The 25,365-nt window shown below is 42.1% G+C and overlaps 1 protein-coding gene across 4 annotated transcripts in view; it reads left to right on the forward strand.

Annotated features, from left to right (window-relative positions):
• The window catches only part of LOC141147040 (sodium channel protein type 2 subunit alpha-like), a 229,147-nt gene that overhangs the window by 25,051 nt on the left and 178,731 nt on the right, over positions 1 to 25,365 (forward strand). The window lies entirely within an intron of this gene.

A 25,365-nucleotide genomic window follows, 5' to 3' on the forward strand; every position in this document is an offset into this window, starting at 1 on the left:
TGCTGCAGTGCGGGCCGGCTGTGCAGAATCACGTATATACATGGTTTGGCATTTCCAGGTAGGGGGCGCCAAGGATTTATGGCTGGGACCCGCTGATCGGCAGAGCGAGTGACAGGAGAGAGTTCTGTGTAGGTAAACAACACGGAGCAAAGCAGGAAATAAAAACTGGCACATCCCTTAGTAAAAGCACCACACAGTAAAAATTTTAAACTTATTAGGCACACAGTTAACCCTTTGATTGTCCCAGATGTTAACCCCTTCCCAGCCAGTGTCAGTACAGTGTCAGTGTATATTATTAGCACTGTATTAGTCACTGGAGATGTCAGTGTCAGTTAGCCAGTTGCAACAAAGTGCAAGTTAGTGAGTTAGTTAGTGTCAGATTGCATGCCACACAATTATAGTCCCACTATAAGTCACTGATCACCAGCTTTACTAGTATAAAAAAAAAAAAAACCCTTAAAAATTCTAATATATATTCCATCATTTGTACACTCTATAACTTTCGCGTAAACCAATTATTTTACAGTTATTGGAATTTATTTTACCAAAAATATGTAGCAGAATACATTTTGGCCTAAATTTATGAATTTATGAAGAAATTTGATTTTTAAAAAATATTTATTGGACATGTTTTATAGCAGAAAGTAAAAAATATTTTTTTTTTCAAAATTTTAGGTCTTTTTTCGTTTATATAATAAAAAATAAAAAACCCAGTGGTGATCAAATGCCACCAAAGAAAGCTCTATTTGTGGAAAAAATATATAAATTTAATTTGAGTACAGTGACTGCACAATTTCCAGTTAAAATAGCGTAGTGCTGAATAGCAGAAAATGGCCTGAAGTGGATACAATCTTCTGGAGGTCAAGTGGTTAATAATAAGACTTTGATGATCCTACAACTTTCTACACACAGTTGTAACATTCTTAGCAACAACCGAGCAGTATGCTTTGTTAAACAACAGCAGATGGCATCATAGAATGCCACAGAATGAAATAATATCAGGTTTGGTTTTCACAGAGCAAACAGCTCTAATGTTGTGCTAAACAGTAGTAATAATGAAATGCAATTTTTCACAACCTGTTAAATAATAAATTAAGTAACAGAAGCTTAAGTGACTGAAGCCATTATTTGGCAGGGTAATTCTTAAAAATAGCTAATTGTATCCAAAACCCCCCTAAAAAATGGAGAGAGAGAGTGAGCAGGTGGAGGGACAAGGGAGGTGTGGATGGCCCAAAAGTGCACAGGTGCCAATGGCTTGATAAACAGTAATGTTATTATAAAGTCCAGATAAAGTGCATTCGTGACAAGAAAGTGCTACTGGCTTGGTTATTTCAAAGTGCAGATGTGTTCAAAAGCAATCTTCCAATCCTTTTTCTTGGTGACAGTGTTTAAAATCCTGTGCTCTTAATGTGCGCACACTCACCAGCTTCCTTAACCCCTGCGGGGGTATTAGGCAGTCACAGTCTGTGCTACTGTGCAGCAATAACCGGCAGTCTCAGGATCGGATTGGTGTTTACCAAAAAAGAGAAGGGATATCCATACCATAATACCGTTTAAAAGGTTTTATTGTAAAAAATGACAGAGCGGTACTCACAAATTAGTAGCTCATGTAAAGCAAGAAAAAGATCTCAGTGGAACCGTCAGAGTAATCCTAGTTTTCCTGGGAGGTACTGCAATTTAGGATTAGGCCACGTCCTACGCGTTTCGTCATTGGACATCTACGGGAGCCTGGAAGCACAAATTTACCTCATCTACTTTTATTTGGTATTTTAATTTTCACTTTGTTTTAAAGCGGGGGTTCACCCACACCGCCAAAAAAAAAAAATATTAAAAGCCAGCAGCTACAAATACTGCAGCTGCTGACTTTTAATACATGGCCACTTACCTGTCCCGGGGTCCAGCGATGTCGGCAGGGGACGCCGAGAACCCGCTCGGTTCTCAGCAGCTGTCGCCGCCATTCTAGGTGAGGGAATCAGGAAGTGAAGCGTTGCGGCTTCACTTCCCGGTTCCCTACTGCGCATGCGCGAGTCGCGCTGCGCGTCCCAAGTGGTCCCCGCTCTCTCCTGGGAGCTGTGTGTTCCCAGCAGACAGCGCGGTGGGGACGGGAAGAGGCATAGACTCCCATGGGAGTCTATGCCGGAAGTGGGTGCAAATACCTGTCTTAGACAGGTATCTGCACCCCCCTCCCCCCTGAAAGGTGCCAAATGTGACACCGGAGGGGGGGAGGGTTCCGAAAAGCGGAAGTTCCATTTTTGTGTGGAACTCCGCTTTAAGTTAGGGCATATTTGCATTTTTTCAGAAAAAATGTCGTTTTCACCCACGATTGAGCATATTATTGCACTATTGAGCCTCACATATACCACAGGCCAATATATTCCAAATTTCCTTCTGAACGGCACCACACCCACATTTAAACCTTCCTTCATAGAGATCACATGATCAGGAATCCTCTAATTGGTTCCCGATCGTTAGAGAGGTCCACAGCTGTCATTGATAGCCAGGATTGAAAGCCACCAGAAATGCATCTGGTAGCTCTTTAACCACTTCAGCCCCGGAAGGTTTTATCCCCTTCCTGACCAGGCCATTTTTTGCGATGCGGCACTGCGTTGCTTTAACTGACAATTGTGCGGTCGGGCGACGTTGTACCCAAACAAAATTGATATTCTTTTTTTCCCACAAATAGAGCTTTCTTTTGGTGGTATTTGATAACTTCTGTGGTTTTTATTTTTTTGCGCTATAAACAAAAAAAGAGCAACAATTTTGAATAAAAAACAATATTCCTCACTTTTTGCTATAAACGTTCCCAATAAAAAAATTTTAAAAATCTAATTTCTTCATCAGTTTAGGTCAATATGTATTCTTATTACCATTATTTTGGTTAAGAAAATCCCAATAAGCATTTATTGATTGGTTTGCGCAAAAGTTATCACGTCTATAAACTATGGGTTTGATTTTTTTTTTTTTTACTAGTAATGGCGGCGACCAGCAATTTTTAGCGGGACTGCGACATTGTGGCGGACAAATCTGACCCTAAGTGACACTTTTTGAGGACCACTGACACCCATACAGTGATCAGTACTAAAAAAATTCACTGATCCCTGTATAAATGACTCTGGCAGGGAAGGGGCTAACACTAGGGGGCAATTTCCCTGTGTCCTAGGGAGGTGCTTTCTAACTGTGGGGGGGGGGGAGTGTTACACTGGGGGAAAACAGAAGATCTCTCTTTTCATCATTGACAAATCAGCGGGGTGCCTTGTTTGCACACGTGTCTCCTGTGAACGATCGGCGGGTCGTGGCGGCTATCGCGGCCGTCAGACCCGTTAATTGGCTCCCACTGTGTCCAATCACAGTGAGAGCGGCACTCCGGCGCCCCCTACACCTCATGCACAAATTCAAGTACGTGATTTTGCGCAGCTGGGCCGCCCTGCCGCAGTATATGTAAGGTGGGCAGTCTGAAAGCGGTTAAAGTGGAAGTAAACTGCAAATGAGCATTACAAACTGAAAACACTATTTAATTCATTTTTAATATTCAAAGCAAACTCACGCATCCATCCATGTCTCTATGCTTTATTTTTGAGAAATCACTTTGAAAAACACTCTTCCTAGCCATGGTCATCTTAAATAAGGGCAGATGATTCATGTAGCATTTTTGGAATTAATTTGCCCTTAGCTCAGGCAGTCAGGCAGGGAAAGCCCAATTTCCCCTCCTTCAGATGACAGGAAAAAAATGCCCAAGAAGATTCCTGGCATGTACAACATTATTTTGACCAAGGCCAGAAACCAGGAAGCAACTGATGAAATACGTAATAAAAAATATATATAAAATAATATACTTTCCTATCTAATTACTAAATCTAATAGCATAAAAAAAATTAAAAATAGTTGCAATATAATAATCAGCATAATAATAATGCTGATTGAGAGAGTTTATTTATTTATTACAGTTACTTAAATTTATCAAGTGCTTTACAAATATATTGTACATTCACATCAGTCCCTACCCTCAAGGAGCTTACAGTCTAAGGTCCCTAACTCACATGTGTACATACACATACTGGGGCCAATTTAGACAGGAGCCAATTAACTGCTTCAGCCCCAGAAGATTTTACCCCCTTCCTGACCAGAACACTTTATGCGATTCGGCACTGCGTCGATTTAACTGACAGTTGCGCGGTTGTGAGACGTTGCACCCAAAGAAAATGGACGTCCTTGTTTCCCCACATATAGAGCTTTCTTTTGGTGGTATTTGATCACCTCTGCATTTTTTATTTTTTGGCTATAAACAATAAAAGTATTACAACTTTTTGCTATAATAAATATCCCCAAAAATATATCAAAAAACAATTTTTTTCCTCAGTTTAGGCCGATATGTATTCTTCTACATATTTTTGGTAAAAAAAATCGCAATAAGCGTATATTGATTGGTTTGCGCAAAAGTTATAGTGTCTACAAAATAGGGGATAGTTTTATGGTATTATTTATTTTTTTTTTTTTACTAGTAACTAGTTTACTAGTTTACTAGCGGCGATCTGCAATTTTTATCGGGGCTGCGACATTATGGCGGACACGTCGGACAATTTTGACACATTTTTGGGGCCATTGGCATTAATACAGCGATCAGTGCTATAAAAATGCATTGATTACTGTAAAAATGTCACTGGAAGTGAAGGGGTTAACACTAGGGGGTGATCAAGGGGTTAATGTGTTCCCTAGTACATGTTCTAACTGAAGGGGGGAGGGGACTGTGCAGGGGAGATGACCGATCGCTGTTCATACTCTGTATGAACAGATGATCTGTCTGTTCTCCCCTCAGAGAACCGGAATTTGTGTGTTTACAGTTATCGTGACCGCCGGGCACTCGCATCGGCTCGGGGGCGACAGGAAGAAGCGACGTTACCCAGCCGTACAACTGCGGCAGCTGGTCGGCAAGTGGTTAACCTACCAGCATGTCTTTGGCGTGTGGGAAGAAACCCACACAGGCACAGGGAGAACATGTAAACTCCATGCAGTAGTGCTGTGGTAATGATTTGAACCGATGACCCTAGTGCTGCCAGGTGTAAGCTCATTCGGCCAGCAAAAGAGCAATGAGAGCTTTTGGTCGGAAAATGCGACCGTGTGTATGCTCCATCGGACTTTTGCTGGCCGAATTCCAGCCAGCAAAAGATTGAGAGCATGTTCCCAATTTTTTTGGTCGGAAAAAGTTCCGATTGGAAATTCTGATCGTCTGTAGCAATTTCGACGTGCAAAATTCCTACGCATGCTCGGAAACAATTCGACGCATGCTCGGAAACGTTGAACTTCATTTTCTCGGCTCGTTGTAGTGTTGTACGTCACCGCGTTCTTGACAGTCGAAAGTACAGCGAACTTTTGTGTGTATGCAAGCCAAGCTTGAGCGGAATTCCGTCAGAAAAACCATCCAAGATTTTACTGACGGAAAATCCGCTCGTGTGTACGCTGCATTAGCCACTGCGCTGCTGCTTTAACCGCTTGCTGATCGCATAACCTAGTTAGCCAAGCTGCCTTGCCACTGTATATCTAGAATGTGATCTAACACCCATGCGCGACCCTGCTGTGCTGTGATTAACCACTTGCCTACAGGGCACTTTCACCCCCTTCCTGTCCAGACCAATTTTCAGCTTTCAGCGCTCTCACACTTTGAATGACAATTACTCAGTCATGCAACACTGTACCCAAATGAAATTTGCATCCTTTTTTTCCACACGAATAGAGCTTTCTTTTGGTGGCATTTAATCACTAGTGTTTTTTTTATTTTTTGTGCTATAAATAAAAAAAGACTGAAAATTTTGTGAAAAAATGCCTTTTCTTTGTTTCTTTCATAAAATTTTGCAAATTAGTAATATTTCTTCATAAATTTTGGCTAAAATTTATACGGCTACATATCTTTGGTAAAAATAACCCTAATTAGTGTATATTATTTGGTCTTTGTGAAAGTTATAGAGTCTACAAGCTATGGTGCCAATCATTGAAAATTGATCACACCTGATCACACCTGATGTACTGAAGACTTATCTCATTTATTGAGACACTAACAAGCCAGGAAAGTACAAATACCCACAAAATGACCCCATTTTACAAAGCAGACACCCCAACGTATAATCTATGAGGCATAATGAGTCTTTTGAACGGTTCATTTTTTTCCAGAAGTTTTTGGAAAATGTGGAGAAAAAATGAAAACTCATTTTTTTTCCACAAAGTTGTCCATTTTTAAGATATTTCTAACACATAGCATGTACATAGAAAAAAGGACACCCCAAAATACATTTTGCTACTCTTCCTGAGTATGGCGATACCACATGTGTGAGACTTTTACACTGCCTGGCCACATACAGAGGCCCACCAGTGAAGTAGCACCTTAAGGCGTTCTACAAGCATAAATTACACATCTCATTTCTCCACCACCTATTACACTTTTGAAGGCCCTGGAGCACCAGGACAATGGAAACGCCCACAAAATGACCCCATTTTGGAAAGCAGACACCCCAATGTATAATCTATGAGGCATAATGAGTCTTTTGAATGGTTCATTTTTTTTCCAGAAGTTTTTGGAAAATGTGGAAAAAAAATGAAAACTCATTTTTTTTTCCACAAAGTTGTCCATTTTTAAGATATTTCCAACATATAGCATGTACATAGCAAAACTGACACCCCAAAATATATTCTGCTACTCCTCCTCAGTATGGCAATACCACATGTGTTAGACTTTTACACAGCCTGACCACATACAGAGGCCCACCATTGAAGTAGCACCTTCAGGCGTTGTCCATAGAAATTGTCCAGGCAGAGACAGCCAGCACAGCCATAATATTGGTTCTGGTACACCGTTACCTGCCTGCACTCATTATTGTACTGCTCTCCAGCCCTTCATAAACATACTGCTTCTTGCTACAGCTAATTATTTCCATAGTCCAGGTAGCAGGCAGAGGTGTGGTCAGGTTATGCTGTAGGCAGGGGGATGGTGGCAGTAAGTCAGCAGCAAGCTGAGAGCCGCAATCAGGTAAGACCTGTGCACAGGGGCACAGGGGTAGAGGCTTTGACCCACCCAAATCTCTATGAAGCCTCCGGACTCCAGACCCTAATCTGGAACTTACGAAATCCGGAGACAACCAAAAAAATAGTTTTCTCCATGTGAAAAAACATTTCTGTAACCCCTCACATGTGAGACCCCTGTGTACTACAGTAGTGGGGTAACAGATCAGTCCAAGCGGTAGGCAAAAGCATAGTCCATAAAACAGGTTCCGTTCACGTGCAAGAAGTCCAAGCAGTGGGCAGAAGTGTAGTTGATAAAACAGGCCAGGGTCAGTTCACATGGAAGCAGTCCAAGCAGTAGGCAGAAGCGTAGTTGATAAAACAGGCCAGGGTCAGTTCACGTGGAAGCAGTCCAAGCGGTGGGCAGAAGCGTAGTTGATAAAACAGGCCAGGGTCAGTTTTACTACAGTAGTGGGGTAACAGATCAGTCCAAGCGGTAGGCAAAAGCATAGCCCATAAAACAGGCCAGGGTCAGTTCACGTGCAAGCAGTCCAAGCGGTGGGCAGAAGCGTAGTTGATAAAACAGGCCAGGGTCAGTTCACATGGAAGCAGTCCAAGCAGTAGGCAGAAGTGTAGTTGATAAAACAGGCCAGGGTCAGTTCACGTGGAAGCAGTCCAAACGGTTGTCAGAAGCGTAGTTGCTAAAACAGGCCAGGGTCAGTTCACATGGAAGCTGTCCAAGCAGTAGGCAGAAGTGTAGTTGATAAAACAGGCCAGGGTCAGTTCACGTGGAAGCAGTCCAAGCAGTGGGCAGAAGCCTAGTTGATAAAACAGGCCAGGGTCAGTTCACATAGAAGCAGTCCAAGCAGTAGGCAGAAGCCTAGTTGATAAAACAGGCCAGGGTCAGTTCACGTGGAAGCAGTCCAAACGGTTGGCAGAGGCATAGTCAAAAAAACAGAATTTTATATAATTTATCGCAATTTGGGTGATTGCGGGGAGGGCACTGGGTGTTCTCACTGAAATGAAGAAAGCGCATTATCATCTCGTATCGAGACCTGGACATTAACTGCTTGCCGACCGCCGGCCGTCAATTGACGGCCAGGCGGCGCAGCTCTAGTTGCGGGCGGACGTCATATGACGTCCTCGCTTTCCTAGGCCACCAGGGTCACTAGGCACCCGGTGCGCGTGCCCGGCGGCCGCGATGTCCGCCGGGCACCCGCGATTACCGGTAACACAGCAGGACCATGGATCTGTGTGTGTAAACACACAGATCCACGGTCCTGTCAGAGGAGAGGAGACCGATGATGTGTTCCCAGTACAGCGGAACACCGATCGGTTTCCTCCCCTAGTGAGTCCCCGCCCCCTACAGTTAGAATCACTCCCTAGCAACACAGTTAACCCCTCGATCACCACCTAGTGTTAACCCCTTCACTGCCTGTCACATTTATACAGTAATCAATGCATTTTTATAGCACGGATCGCTGTATAAATGTGAATGGTCCCAAATATGTGTCAAAAGTGTCCGATGTGTCCGCCGCAATATCGCAGTCATGATAAAAATCGCAGATCGCCGCCATTACCAGTAAAAAAATTTTAAAAAATAAAAATGGTATAAAACTATCCCCTATTTTGTAGACGCTATAACTTTTGCGCAAACCAATCTATATACGCTTATTGCGATTTTTTTTTACCAAAAATATGTACAAGAATACATATCGGCCTAAACTGAGAAAAAATTTGTTTTAAAGAAAAAAAAATTGGATATTTATTATCGCAAAAGGTAAAAGTTATTGTGTTCTTTTAAAAACTTGTCACTCTTCTTTTGTTTATAGCGCAAAAAATAAAAACCGCAGAGGTGATCAAATACCACTAAAAGAAAGCTCTATTTGTGGGGAAAAAATGATAACAATTTCATTTGGGTACAGTGTGGTATGACCGCGCAATTGTCATTCAAAGTGCGACAGCGCTGAAAGCTGAAAAATGGCTTGGGCAGGAAGGGGGCGAAAATGCCCAGTATTGAGGTGGTTAAGGAAGAATAAATGGGCATGTGGCGGATGGGGTTGGTGGACCAATAGGCATGTCCTTAATTTTTTTGTAAGCCCCATGTTTATGGTGAGGCCCATAAACAATTTGAACTTCTCCAGAGTCAAATCCTTCCACTCAAATGGATGGGCGTTTGATGATTGGGAGTTGTTGGCAATATGCTGCTGGGCATATAAATTGGTCTGGTCCATGATGAGTTGCAGCAAAGTGTCAGGCACAAATAAATAAAAGCAATAAATTTCAGAAAAAATTTGGGTATTGGCCTGCACACCTGGCTGTGCGGTGAAAGGGGGAATTCTTGTTGATCCTGAGTCGGAAAGCAGCCATGTTGGGTTGGCAAGACCAGCTAGAAGAAGTGTAGCGGCCCTGGCTCTTGGGGGGGGGTGGCACTCCAGTGCGGGTAGTTGGGGGATTTGAAGTTCCTGTGCTTGCATTTGGGCGTGATGCTGCGGCAGTGCTGGTACTGGGCCTGGGCATTTCTTGTGGCCTTTTGCTGGCGGAAGCGCTGGTAGTGGGCCTTTGGTTTTGGCATCTATCGCTGGCGGCAGCTCTGGTACTGGGCCTGGGAATTTGATCCTGGGGTATATTGCTGGTGGCTGCCTGGTTTCCAGAGCACCGTGCTCTTTTAGGAGGGATCCATTCTTCCTCTGATTCATTTGCCAATCCACTACTATCGATTGGTTCAAATGTTGAATTTAATTCACATTCATTGGCATTTGAATCTGATGAGAACTCCCCGCTGCTCTCATCAGTCATGGAGAGGATCTGGAATGCCTCCTCACTTGTATAGAATCTTTTGGACATTTTTTCTGATGGGCTGTGCGACGGGTGACAAATGCCGGTCACTGATGGGCGACAGGTGATGGGTGACAGGTGACGGTCACTGATGGGTGACAGGTGATGGGTGACGGTCACTGATAGGTGACAGGTGATGGATGACGGTCACTGGTGGGTAACAGGTGACGTGTGACGGTCACTGGTGGGTGACAGGTGATGGTCACTGGTGGGTGACAGGTGATGGGTGACGGTCACTGGTGGGTGACAGGTGATGTGTGACGGTCACTGGTGGGTGACAGGTGACGGGTGACGATCACTGGTGAGTGACAGGTGATGGGTGACGATCACCGATGACAGTCTCTGATGACGGTCACTGGCGATGGTCACTGATGGGCGACAGGTGATGGGTGACAGGTGACGGTCACTGATGGGTGACAGGTGATGGGTGATGGTCACTGATAGGTGACAGGTGATGGATGACAGTCACTGGTGGGTGACAGGTGACGTGTGACGGTCACTGGTGGGTGACAGGTGACGGTCACTGGTGGGTGACGGGTGACGGTCACTGGTGGGTGACAGGTGATGTGTGACGGTCACTGGTGGGTGACAGGTGACGATCACTGGTGAGTGACAGGTGATGGGTGACGATCACTGATGACAGTCTCTGATGACGGTCACTGGCGATGGTCACTGATGGGTGACAGGTGCAGTTTTATAAGCACTGATGTGGTGACTGATGTGGTGACTGTTGGGTGACAGCTGTAATTCGATGTGACAGGTTCTCTTTTTTGTGCTGTTGGTGCAGTACACTGCAATACACACATAGATTGGTATCTCACTGCTCCTGGCTCTTCTCTCCTCACACTGGAGACGGTGTGTGAGGAGAGAAGAGCCGGTAACAGCTAGTAATCAGTTTATGTTTACATTTAATGATTGGCTATGAATGGATCACAGCCAATCACATGGTAAACAGCCGCCAGCCATTGGCTGTTTACCCTTGTTTACCCCTGGGAACACGACGCCACGACATGACCGTGCTGCGCGCTCCGGGATCGAGCGCATGCACGGTCTAAAGCGGGGAATACCCATTTGTGATCAGCCCAATGGCTGTTCACCCCTGTTGGTGACGCGCTGTGTCTCGGGGACACGGCGTCACCGACAGTGCAGGGCTGCGCACCCGCGATCGTGTGCATGCCCTGTGTGAATGGGCTGCCTTCATACGACGGCGGCCCAGAACAAGGTTACAAGGCGGCAACAGGTTAAACAAAGCAGATGTCAATCACCAGGTGCTGGCTATTGGATTACCTCCAGCACCTGGCGAGCACCCGGCGATCGTCATGAATTTACACAGGACACAGCCCTGCCTATGTAAACAAGGTAGGGCCCTGTCCTGTCACTGAGGAAGTAATAGATTATCTTTCCTCGCAAAGCAGGAAATAAAATTTATTACTTCCCCTAGTGAAAGCACCATACAAAGCACACATAAACACTGGCTAGGCACACAGTTAACCCTTTGTTTGCCCTTGATGTTTATCCCCTTTCCAGCCAGTGTCATTAGTACAGTGACACAGCATATTTTTAGCACTAATTAATAACTTCACTGATTCCCAAAAAGTGTCAGTTAGTATTAGTGTTAGAATGTTTGTCACAATATCACAATCCCGCTATAAGTTGCTGATCGCCGCCATTACTAGTAAAAAAATAAATAAGAATTCCAGTATATATCCCATAGTTTGTAGACGCTATAACCTTAGCACAAACCAATCAATATTCGCTTATTGGGATATTTTCTTTTACCAAAAATATGTAGCAGAATACATCCTAGACATAATAGCCAATTATAATTTCCCTTTAATTCCCAGTGTTGTATGAAGAATGGGGCAATAAAAGGGAGAATCTAAGGGGAAATGGGAGGGGGTTAGAAGGTCAGCAGTGCCATTGAGCCTGTAAAGGGGTTGTAAACCCGCATGTTTTTTCACCTTAATGCATCCTGCAATGTAACCCCCTCGGGAGATCGCTTCTCCTAGGGGGTTATCTGATGTGGGGAGGAGCCGCCGGGGGACCCAAGAAGTTGAGGATCGGAGCCACTCTGTGCAAAACAAGCTGCACAGTGGAGGTAAGTATGACATGGTTGTTATTTAAAAAAAAAAAAAAAAAACGAACCCTTACAATCACTTTAAACTTAAAAGGGCCTCATCCCAGCTAAGGGTGCGTGATTCCCCATATTGACTCTTTGCTGTTTTTCTCTCTTAAAGTGTGTAAGGTAGAGCCCGGAGTTCAGCTTTAATGTTGTATCTACTGAGGGTTTAAAGTTTATGTACAGCCACAACCTGTCTTTTTAGTCCTGAATACAGTAGGTAAGGGTTAAGACTTTGTTTATTTTTTGCTACCTGTGGTCCATTGGGGAGATTTCCCTTAAAGTGATTGTAAAGTCTCATTATTTTTCCTATAAAAATAACAAACATGTTATACTTACCTCCTTTGTGCAGTGGTTTTGCACAGAGCAGCCCAGATCCTCCTCTTCTCAGGTCTCTCTTCAGCGCTCCTGGCCCCTCCCTCCTGTTGGGTGTCCCCACAGCAAGCAGCTTGCTATGGGGGCCCCCGAGCCGAGTCACAACTCCCTGTGTCCATTCAGACATGGAACCCCGACCCAGCCCTGCCCCCTCTCTGCCCTGATTGGCTAGGTGACTTTGATTGACAGCAGCGGCAGCCAATGGCGCCAGTGCTATGTCTCAGCCAATTTAACTTCCTGTTCTAGAGATACAACAAGATGTGAGAGGAACTCTTTCTAAAGTGGGGGAATTCCCCTCTTAGACGGTTGTCACCACAGAACAAACGTCCTGATTCCAGTCATCGCGGGGGTTCTGGTGATTATTGTAAAATTTTGTATTTCCCTTTCTGTCTCAAAGACAATGGTCACTGGGACAAACAGAGTGAGAATCCCCACGATTGGGACACAGGCAGTAATTATAACCTGACAATTAAACAGGCTTTAAATACATTTTAATTACACTAAAATCAAATTTGTAACCTTACTATACACTGTATACTAAACAAAAAAATCTTTAGTGGGTCAATCAGACTTTTTAGCACCAGTACATTTAGAACATATGGTAAAAAACAAATTTTAATTGTAACAATGTTAAAATACAATTAAACACATAGGCTGCATGTATAGCAATACAATCATCCTCTCATAGCTATAAATGTGCTGGTTTCAATATCTTATCATAGCTAACTTGTCAACAGTTAAACTGTAACAAATATGGAGCGTCAGAAATTAATATATACACTATATTACCAAAAGTATTGGGACACCTGCCTTTAATGGCTTTACACCTGACTTTAATGGCATCCCAGTCTTATGCTGGCCATACACTATACAGAAAATCGGCCGAATACATTTTCGAAAAACGAACGTTCGACCGTGACCGCAAACGATCGTGCCATCATGTAATGACCGATAAATTGTTCAGTGGACATGAATAAATAATTTTTTGTTCGTTTTTTTACATATACCTAGTGCAGACAGTTCGGACGGGAAACACATTAACCTTGCAATTTATCGTACGTTCGGCAGAAATTTTCCAAACTTCCCGTTCGTTTTTTTCCCACAAAAACGTCACAAACGATTATCGATTTGTGCCCATTAACTTGCCGAAAAACGAACCAAGTGTCTATACGAACGATTTTTCAACAGATTTTTCGTATAGTGTATGGCCAGCATTAGTCTGTAGGGTTCAATATTGAGTTGGCCCACCCTTTGCAGCTTCAACAGCTTCAACTCTTCTGGGAAGGCTGTCCACAAGGTTTAGCAGTGTGTCTATGGGAATGTTTGACCATTCTTCCAGAAGCACATTTGTGAGATGAGGCACTGATGTTGGACGAGAAGACCTGGCTCACAGTCTCCGCTCTAATTCATCCAAAATTTGTTCTATTGGGTTGTGCAGGCCAGTCAAGTTCTTCTTCCCCAAACTCGCTCATCCATGTCTTTATGGAACTTGCTTTGTGTACTGGTCTAAATCATTTGGTGTAAAGGGGATTATGGTGTGGGGTTGTTCTTCAGGGGTTGGGCTTGGCCCCTTAGTTTCAGTGAAGGGAACTCTTAAGGCGTCAGCATACCAAGACATTTTGGACAATTTCATGTTCCCAACTTTGTGGGAACAGTTTGGGGATGACCCCTTCCTGTTCCAACATGACTGTGCACCAGTGCACAAAGCTAGGTGTATAAAGACATGGATGAGCGAGTTTGGGTTGGTGGAACTTGACTGTCCTGCACAGAGTCCTGACCTCAACCCGATAGGACACCTTTGGGATGAATTAGAGCACAGACTGCGAGCCAGGCCTTCTTGTCCAACATCAGTGCCTGACCTCACAAATGTGCTTCTGGAAGAATGGTCAAACATTCCCATAGACACTCCCAAACCTTGTGGACAGCCTTCCCAGAAGGGTAGAAGCTGTTATAGCTGCAAAGGGTGGGCCAACTCAATATTTAACCCTACGGACTAAGACTGGGATGTCATTACCTCCCTGGCGGTATTCCCGAGTCTGGCTCAGGGTGGAATTTTAGAACCAAAAGCGGTAACCCCAAGCCAGACTCGGGATCGCATTGCAGGATCCATGTAGAGGTTACTTACCTTGTCCCCAGGATCCTGCGATGTCTCCCCGCTGTGATCTGCGAGCTGCCGTGTCTCGCTCGATTCACAGTGCCGAGCTCCGTTCCCTGCAAGCGTTGCGCAAAAAGTAAAAAGCATAGTATAGATACAGTATACTGTAATCTTACAGATTACAGTACTGTATCAAATAATTACACATCCCCTTTGTCCCTAGTGGTCTGTCCAGTATCCTGCATGCAGTTTTATATTATAAATACTATTCTTTCTGCCAGGAAACTGGAGATTGTCCATAGCAACCAAAAAATGTCCATTTACGTCAAAAGTGCTTTTAGACCAGCTAGAAAACAGCGATAATACATTAGAATCACTTGCAGAATTGAGCGATAGTGATTTGTGGGGAAATCCGTCATCAGACACTGAAAGTAATGACAGCAACAATTCTGCAACTGAGCAAATTTCAGTGTTTTTGATTTGATTCAATTATTGAATCATTTTTATTATTATTATTATTATTATTATTATTATCATTATTATATTATTCGTTATAATTATTTATAGTTATTTATTATATTATAATTTATGATTTTGTTTTTTAAACTTTATCATACCCGGGATGTCTACTAGACTCTTGTTTGGACAGATTTAAGTGAGTTATTCCTAAGAATTACAAGCCTACAATATAAAACACCAAATTTCCATGCAAAATAATTGTACCGCTTTCAGCATCAAAAATCTGAAATAATCATACCGCCAGGGAGGTTAAAGGTCACGTGCATGTAAAGGCAGGCATCTCAATACTTTTAGTAATATAGTGTAGGTGCAATGCATTTTAAGTTTCTTCTTCTTGTCAGCCTATACAAGTCTAAAAGCTGCCCAGCCTTTGCACTCCAGGAATGGTCAGATCCAAGAGGGATGGGCATGGAAGCATACAGGAATCAAAGGGTCAACAGGGACACAGAAATTTTTTGCAGCAGAGTCCGTCCCATGGTATGGCCGGTCACAGGGATCCACAAACATAAAATATATTTTTTACTATAATTGTGTTGGTGCCTTAAAGTTTCCATACACCCACTACAGATTTTTTTGATTGATATCCATTACTACTGGGATGTTGGCACCATTGTCAGTCTCAAGTCACACTTAGATGGTTCCTAAATACTCTATACAGTGATTCTTGACTATAGACTGTGTCTGTGAAAAGTCAATGTTCAGTGCTGAATATACCATTTTTGTTTAAAAACGCTCCAAAATATTGTCCAAAAAATATACACTCTGTATTTCTTTTTCCTGCCGAATTCTTTTTACAAGTGAACGCAAATTTAGATGTGAAAATGTATTAAATTGTTATCCTATCTGACAATTAGAACCTGGCTTATCTGAGCTGTCGGAGGGGCTGCGTTGCTATAAGTAATGCCACGTACGCGCGACCAGTTTTTCCGTCGGAATGAACTCTGTTTTTTTTTGACGGAGTTCCGCTGAAAAGGACTTTCCTACACACAATCACACCAAAGTCCGATAGTTTAGAACGCGATGAAGTACGACGGGACTAGAAAAAGGACGTTCAATAGCCAGTAGCCAATAGCTGCTCTTGCATCGTTTTTGGTCCGTCAGAATAGCCTACAGACGAACGGTTTTCCTGATAGGAATTAATAGGAATTCATTCCGTCGGAAAGATTTAAAACATGTTCTATTTCTAGGTCTGTCAGAATTTTCGAAAGAAAAAGTCCGATGAAGCCCACACACGTTCAGGATGTCCGATGGAATGATTACGCGGACCTTTTCTGCCGGAAAGTCCGGTCGCGTGTACGCGGCATTACAATAACTATTCTCTATTACTGTGCATAACAGTTCAAATCATTTCTCATTATCTTGGCCCAAAGCTATAATGGGCGGAATCATGTTTCATAACTGGCAGAGAATGAAAAATGCTTTTGATATGTCAAGGTCATTTTCAATTGTAACAAAACATTAGTAGTGAAAGATAATGTTCCAAGGCTTTTTTCACATAATGTTTTCATAAGTGCATGTCTGTCATCAGTTTTCAAATGTCTCTGGATGAAGATACGTACCTACGCATATCACGGCTGTCAATCTGATCCCTTTCAGCTTTTAAATATTTTCCCGAAATCCAAACTTAGAATCAACTTTTCAGAATGTGGAACTTGCCTCATGGCAGTTTTTCTAATTCATATATTAATGAGCCATTAATATATTAATATACTGTAGATATATATACTGGGCTTGTTAACAAAAAAATTGGTTACTTCTAAAGATAATGATGAGATGTCACTGGTCTGATTTTCCTAATGTAAAATTAGATTTTTGTGCAGTATAGTGCATATATTCTCTATATTGGACTGACTCCAATGTGTCCCTGTGGAGAGTTGCAAACATAAAACTTGGTGATCAGCTATTATAACAGTGGCGGCTGGTGTCTTTTTTTTTTTTTTGGGGGGGGGGGGGCAAACAATGCACCCACAGCCCCCCGGTCGGTCAATCGGCCCCACTCTTACCCCATCAATGGCGCGGGCAGCGCGTCCCTCTGGGCGACGGGCGGCAGCTTCTTCTGCATCTCCTCACGGTGGCAGTGCATCTCCTCCCTCCTCCACTTAGGCCAATAGGATCACTTCTCTTTTCAGCCAATCGGGAAATGGGTCCCATGACCCACTTCCTGATTTGGCCAGGAGGAGAATCAGTGTGACAATAGCGAATATTCATTCGCTATTGTCACACAAATGGGTGGGCTCTGCGCCCCAAGCCCATACTTTTTTGAAGCCTATTAGAGCCATTGAAATCCATGCATCCGGTGCCCCCTAGAGTAGGGGGGTCGGTGGCCCTGCATTACGGGCCGCCACTGCTTTATAGTAAACATTTAGCCAACCTGATTGGTTAAGCCAAATTCACAATGAATAAAAAAAGACTATTCCAAAAGAATGTTACTATAATTGTTATGGCTGGCATATGTAATTCAAAAAGAAAAAGAAAAACTGCGCTGCAGAGCAAAAAAGGTCAAAGGTAAAAGCTGCACACAAAATACACCAATATCTGTGTATACCATGAAAAATAAAAAATAAATAAAGTGCGCTAATTATATGAAAATACACACATAGATGTGAATACATGTGGGTGGTAGTAAAAACCACAATCTACTGAGAGCAAGTAAATGACTCCATGAGTGGTAGAAATATATAAGTGCAAAACATAAAAACTCAAATAAAAAGAAAAAACAAAAAATGTGTACATGTGAAGTACAATGATATTAATAGCGTGAAAATCTGAAAATCAAACAAACTCAGTCCATGGGTTCAAACATAAAAAGTTCATCAGTGAAAAAAAAAGCTTCCATCCACTATACAGCTCAGCAGCAACTAATCCCCCTATGAGTGGATTGACAAAGGAGAGAGATGTGCAGGATGGTGCAAATCCACTGACGGTGACTCCAATAAGTGAGAAAGTGATAAAGGTGGACTCTTACCCTCCGTGTTGGATCCCCTCCTTGGCAGGGTCTATCAGGCATGCAGATTTTTGCCCTCTGCAGGGACCGTGTAATGAGAAGATCTCCCCAGCAGCTGTCAGGAATGTTGTCTCCGATCCGGGCTGGTCCAACTTCTTTTTATTTGAGTTTTTATGTTTTGCACTTATATATTTCTACCACTCATGGAGTCATTTACTTGCTCTCAGTAGATTGTGGTTTTTACTACCACCCACATGTATTCACATCTACGTGTGTATTGGCATATGTAATTGCCCCATCTCATGATGGAGTCCTAAATACTGTATAATAAAAGCACATGAGAGGAGGAGTTTAAGGGAGAATATGATCATGGTGTATAATTACATAAATGATCCAAATAGTGAACTTAGTGCAAAGTTATTAACTTTAAGATCATTACAAGTGACAAGGGGACACTCTTTGCATACTTAAAGGTGTTTTACAGTGAGAGCTGTAAAAATGTGGAATAGACTCCCATTAAATTAGTTCTAGCCAGCTTAGTTGATTGTTAAAACGAAAAAGCTGGGTGCATTCCTAAATGCACAGAATTTAACTGGTTATTACCATTTATAAGTAAGAACAGCAGAGATTGTTAATCCAAGGAATATTCGATTGCATTGGGGGATTAGGAAGGATATTTTTTCCCCGGTTGGAACATATTGGATTATGCTTTATAAAGGTGTTTTTGTCTTTCTCTGGATCAGCTCTAGGCATAGGGTTCTGTTCATGGAGTTTTTCAATGTATTTAGGTTTTTTCAATTGGTTGACCTAGATGGGGGTTTTTTTTCAACCTGACTAAATGCATACGTAACCATATAATTGTTAAAGGGTCAGTGCACTGATAGTAATATATCTGTATAAGTCCATTGGCTTCCACATGGCTATAGTCCCTGTTTTTGTTACACAAGAATAATCTGCTGTTCACAAAGATGCTCCTGGCTAGTAACACTCCTGGTTCAGCAATCAACATCCTTACATATATTTGCAAAGGAAATTACTATCTTGAGTCCATTCAAGCATCTGATATTAACCGAAGCCCTGATGAATGGGGAGTGTTTTCTCTGCCCCGAAATGCGTTGACTGGGTTTTACTGCAAACCAATAAATCAATTTGGACTCTTCTATCATTTGGTCTGGCACGCCTTCTGTTGGTACATGTTTTTTCTAGTACCACTCAATTATCAGTCAGCCCAGTAATTTTTCTGTAGAAGTCCTTTGGTTTCCACTTTATTATTGTCCCTGGCTTACAGAAGTTGTAACCCTAAAAAAAAGAGATCCCGTTACCTTATAGCAGGTTAAAAAGCACAGTACCTGTGCTGTCTAATCTGTCCCTTTCTTTGCTGTAAAAAACCTGGTTGATGCTGCCTGTTCCTGTGTTCCCCTTAGTGTGCTGACCACGGTAATCATGGCTGCAGAGCCATGACTACCATGGTCAGGTTACGTGCCTCTGTTATCCTGCTGCTGGCTGCCCCTTCTTCCCCTCCCTGTCTGTCAGCTCCTGTGTGTGAGCCATCTCCTCCGCCCCCCCACCCTTCCCCTCCTGCCGCTTTTAGTAGCTGGCAGTAAAGGTAAAGAAAGATTACTGCCAGCCCCTCTGTTCTATCAAGCCATACTACACTGTGTACATGTTTGTATAAAATGATGCTTCTAAATACCTTTTTTCAGTTCGTTTCTGGCCATTCACGTGATGTCCGGCTGCTCTCCTCCCCCGATCTAAGGGTTACAGCAGGAGAGGCTGAGCAGACGGCACAGCAGTCACATGACCTCCCAGCTGACATCAGAGGGGGGTTCTTGGCCCCTCCCGCTGTAGCGCTTGGATCAAGAGGGAGGAGAGCGGCTGGAGGTCATGTGACCGGCCAGAAACAAACTGTAATAAGGTATTCAGAGGCACAATTTTATACAAACATGTACACAGTGTAGTATGGCTTAATAGAACAGAGGGGCTGGTGACAATATTTCTTTGAGTTTACAACCACTTTAATACTTACAGAATGTGGAATGTGTTGAGTGTTTCTGTTCCCTCTGTTGCATTTTCAATAGTATAATATAAATAAAAATCCAAAGACTTAGTAGACTATATGGCTGCAGCTGATGTGTAAGCCCAGGACGTTAAGGACAGAGGAATTGTTACTGGATTTTGTACCAAAATCTCAAATATTAGTTTTGAATGTAGTGACCCTATGCAAGTAACAACTGCATTCACTCTAACTACCAACAAGAATACAGCTATTAAGTGTCCACTACAACCCAAAAAATGCCAACTAATAGTTAAATGGTTGCTATAAGCTAAATACAATGGAATGGCAGATATACTTATTTTGTAAGCCATATTGCCTGCAGCTTTGCAGAAATACCGTCAATTTTTCCCTTTTTTAAATCCAGTCACTGTTGCTCTACTTCTGTCCTTAACCTATTTTCTTAAGAGTAGTCAGAATGGTATGAATGTTCATCTACACCACAGCTTCACCAGTGACCTCTGTTGTCCTGGAAAGCTCTGCCTAGATACAACCCACCATCTTGTTTCCAGTCATCTATCATATCCTACCATACACTATTCCTAGTAGACAAGCTTCACTGTCAGACTCATCACCAACTACATCTCTTCTAGCAATGTCCCTCATGGCAGCTGTCTTTGTATCTCCGAACTCTCCAATGTGTAAGATTAAGTGTTGTCAGGGTCGTACCTGTAAACTCTGGGGCACCATGGAAAATTTCTATAGTTCTCCCTCACCAGCTCAAAAGGTTGCATTTAGAGTAATGAGTAGACTATGTAAACTGGTAAAAATGATGAGCCTTGACATTATGAGAACTGCCCTAAAAAGCCTGCCACATGGGGAGAGTCTTGCATAAAATGCAATTAGGTGAGCTGGAAAAAGAGAGAGGAAGAGGGAAACAAAGAAAGTGAGTACCATACTGACTTTTAGGGCTTGTTCACACCAGGTTTGTTGGGACTACACTGGGTAGCCTTGCCCAGCGCTTTCCCAAAGCAAAACAAAGCCGGGCAAACAGCCTTGTTTCCCATCATGCCAGTACATATCACCACCCCACGGTAGTGCGCACTAAAAAAGTATGGCATGCCAATAGAACTTAATGAAAGGTCACTTTATGGCATTTCAAAAAAATGTGCACAATAAAAGTACAATAGACCCATATTGACGCATTGGCACTGTTCCTCCTAGCGCACACCAACGGCCATGTGTTTAACGCAGCTGCTGGTGTGAATTAGCACTTAGTTCTATTGTGTAGCAGCATGAATGAAATGTACAGTGAATGCATGGTTGACAGTATCAACACCATGTCTTATTTTTACATTTTTCCTTATAGATCTGTAACCACATGCTGTACTAAAGCCTACTACAACTAGCCTTTGTTCGGATGCTTTGATTTAAGCAGCTAACAAAGATTTTATTTCCCAGTTACATTCATTAAACTGTTAAAAAAAATCCATTGGATGCTGTATCTGTGCTCTCTGTTCTATAACAAGATATAAAGTCTCCTGCTGTTATGCAGTTAGAGAAGCTAGCAGACACCTTTCTATGTGTGCTCATTTTAGAATCTTCAGATCATTCTTCAGAATGTGTTCTAGAATATATTGTATTTCCTGTGCCCTTTGTCCTATCAGTTGGAAGATGAATGTTCAGAGAAAAGTTAGAGTATCAAAAACTCCTCAAATGTCTTCAGGCATTGGGTTCTTAAGGAATGTGGAATCACTTTGCTACATTATAGGGTCAGTGTCTCCAGTGTCTCTATTTCTGTTCTAAGTGGTCACCACAGGTTTAAATTCCCTTTATACTTTTAACTAAGGATTATGGGAACATCTCTAAATAAAAGTTCCAAAGTCCTCCCATGTGTTGCGACCATTGTACAGGACTTATTTTACTTATTAGATTTTTAATGCTTAGTTTACATCAGGCATATGCAATTGGCGGACCTCTAGCTGTTGCAAAACTACAACTCCCATCATGCCTCTGCCTTGTGGCTGTCAGAGTCTTGCAATGCCTCATGGGACTTGTAGTTCTGCAACAGCTTGAGGTCCGCTAATTGGATATCCCTGGTTTACATCATGGACACTTCAGCAGGAAGAGTAAGCCTCCAGAGTGGTAAAAGGCAGAGACTGTAATTCATCTGGGAAGGTCTTGCCAGTGAAGACCCCAGGAGATATAACAATCCAGTTGGTGCCATCCTGTGACCACCTGTAATAGAATTTTTGGGAAACTTGTCACAAACCTAGACAATTCAAACTGAGCATTAGGTTATAGTTTTATAAATTCAGATGTCTCTATCCAAATCCAAATTTTAGTGTTATTTTTGGCAGATGGGATTCCCATGCTTCTGCTATTGCCTAGACACTAGACATATATGCTTCTGCTATTGCCTAGACACCCTTAGCTTGACTGCCAGTGTCAACATTTCCTGCCATTCTATCTTACTATCCCTGGTAGAAGTTTTACAGAGAAGTACCTCAAGCTGTTTTTGGCCCCCGTCCTCTTATCAGGCAGGGCTTCCAGGAGCTTCCTAAACCATTCTGCACAATTTTGCATCAATGGTTGCTCTGTAATACGTATGCTGTTGGAGATTGGCTTGGATCCCCATTGACCTCAACAGGACTTTTGGTTCCTGAATTTCATAGTCAAAGGGTCACAAATAATAAAATGCTCAGACAGACTACAACTGATCAATCCTTTCAGAAGTTCACTCATCTCTGTTGAGAACATGATGAAAATATCCATAAACCAAAGTTTAACGTCAGCAAAAAAAACATGTCAAAATGTGTACATTTTACCTTTTTAAATCTACCTTGGTTTGAACTCACTGCTGCTTGGCTCAATAAAGAACTCATCACATATAAGGAATCATAGGGAGGCTCATCAAGTTGAAGGGGATCAGAGCAATCTCAACTTCTGAAGAAAAAGTAATTATATTTATTCAGATGCCTCTATCTTTAGATCTAATAATTGAGTTGGCAATGGCATGTGTAGATAATTTTCATTTTTTCATAATACCATTATACCCTGTGTACATATACACAGTTAGCACCTAATATATTTCAGGAGCTTTTCAGAGCTGAAGGCAAACTATATGACCAAAGTTTGTGTACACCTGACCATCACACCAATATGAACTTGATGGATATTTCATGCCAAATCCATGGACATCAATATCGAGTTGCTCCCCACTTTTCAGCTATAACAGTCTTCACTCTACTTGGAAAGATTTCCAGAAGATTGTGTCTTTGGGAGTGCGTGCCAATTGAGACAAATAGGTATTTATTTTGAATGGGAAAACCTGGCTCGCAATTCAACCCAAAGATGTTCAGTAGGTTTGATGTCATGCCTCTGTGCAGGCCACTCCAGTTCTCTCTCTTTACGGAGCTAGCTTTGTGCACAGTGTCACAGTCACAATTGAACAGAAAAGGGCTTTCTCTAAACGGTTGCCACAAGTCAGAGGCTCTCAGTTGTCTAATTGCATGCTGCAGCTTTAACAGTACTCATAACTAGAAACACCTAAAGTCAATAACATGGATGGGTGTTCACTTTTGACCATATAGTATATTTACAATAAAATATACTGTGCACAGATTAAGTTTTCTATTGCAAAGGCAACTTCCCGTCATCCCATAGGATATTGCTATGTGCATTAGCTTATTATGATAGATCAATATGCTGCAGTTTGAAATAACATGCAGTGCCAAATATCTGTTTCCTATATGGACATGAGCATTGCACATTTGTATGAATGTTTGATGTGTGAATGCTATTCTTTCATTCCAGGTCATATGGTACACAGAAAACAGGCACAACAGAAAGAAATTTGATTGTATCAGTGCTAACTTGAGGACTGCAGCATTTTACAAATGCCTGCTTTTTGTTTTTAATGTTCTGACTACCAGAAAAAGCAGTGTTTCACTCCAATTTTCAAGCTGCGATAACCTTTGTGAATATAGTATCAACTATTCATTGCAGACATCCCAAGGCAATCCAAAATTGGACCTTCAATGCTGTGGTATACTGATTTAAACAGCTGCAGGGCACTATTATTATTCAGTAGAGGGACTATATTTAAAAAAAAAAAAAAAAAGAAAGAAACAGACACATAGGGTTTGATTTACTAAAACTGGAGCGTGCAAGATTTGGTGCAGTTCTGCATAGAAACCAATCAGCTTCCAGGTTTTTTGTCAAAGCTTAATTGAACAAGCTTAATTTAGAACAAAAGAAACAATAAGGTAAAGGACTTCACTCATTCTTTTAATAAGTTGATTGGGCCACCCGGTACAGGTTTATTCTGCACACAGAGTGCTATACTTAGCCATTTGGGAAATGTAGGCAGGATAACCCTATGCAATTTGTACATGTTTTTATGGTTTTTATTTTGATATGAAATACATTTTTGTTTAAATTTATACAGTTGTAGTCTTTCGCTAATGGAGTTATTCATGGCAACCTTTAAAGTCCTTTACCTTATTGTTTATTTTGTTTAAATCTTGATATGGATGTGGTGCCATATTAACCACTTCAGCTCTGGAAGGTTTACTCCCCTTCATGACCAGGCCATTTTTTGCGATATGGCACTGCGTTAATTTAACTGACAATTGTGTGGTCGTGTGGCTCTGTACCCAAATAAAATGTATGTCCTTTTTTTCCCACAAATAGAGCTTTCTTTTGGTGGTTCTTGATCATCTCCGTGGTTTTTATTTTTTGCGCTATAAACAAAAAAAGGCAACTTTGAAGAAAAAAAACAATAGTTTTTTTCTTTCTGCTATAAAACACATCAAATAAAAAAAATAAAATTTCTTCAAAAATTTAGACCAATATGTATTCTGCTACATATTTTTGGTAAACAAAATCCCAATAAGCGTATATTGATTGGTTTGCACAAAAGTTATAGCGTCTACAAACGATGGGATAGATTTTTGGAATTTCGATGTACTTTTTTTTTTATTTACTAGTAATGGTGACGATATTACAACGACTTATAGCAGGACTGCGATATAGCGGCGGACAAATCAGACACTAACTGACACTTTTGGGGGACCAGTGACACTAATATAGTGATCAGTGCTAAAAAATATGCACTGTTACTGTACTAATGACAGGCAGGGAAGGGGTTGACATCAGGGGGGATCAAAGGGTTAAATGTGTTCCTAGGGAGTGCTTTGTAACTGTGTGGGGGGGGTACTTGTACTGTGGGAAGGCAGAGATCCGTGTTTCTGCTCAGAAACACAAGATCACTGCCTTCCCTTGTCACAGAATGGCGATCTGCCTTGTTTACATAGGCAGATCATCGTTCTGCCTGTGCCTTGAATGATCGGCGGGTAACAGCAGACATCATGTCCGCCAGACCCTCTGATTGGCTCCCGCTGTGTCCAATCACAGCAAAAGCAGGTCGCCGGCGGCCTGCGCGCCCCAGACCCGGAAGAGCAGAATCACGTACCTGTACGTAATTCTACGTA

This window comes from Aquarana catesbeiana, linkage group LG06 (assembly GCF_042186555.1).
Source record: "Aquarana catesbeiana isolate 2022-GZ linkage group LG06, ASM4218655v1, whole genome shotgun sequence".
Classification (NCBI taxonomy): domain Eukaryota; kingdom Metazoa; phylum Chordata; class Amphibia; order Anura; family Ranidae; genus Aquarana; species Aquarana catesbeiana.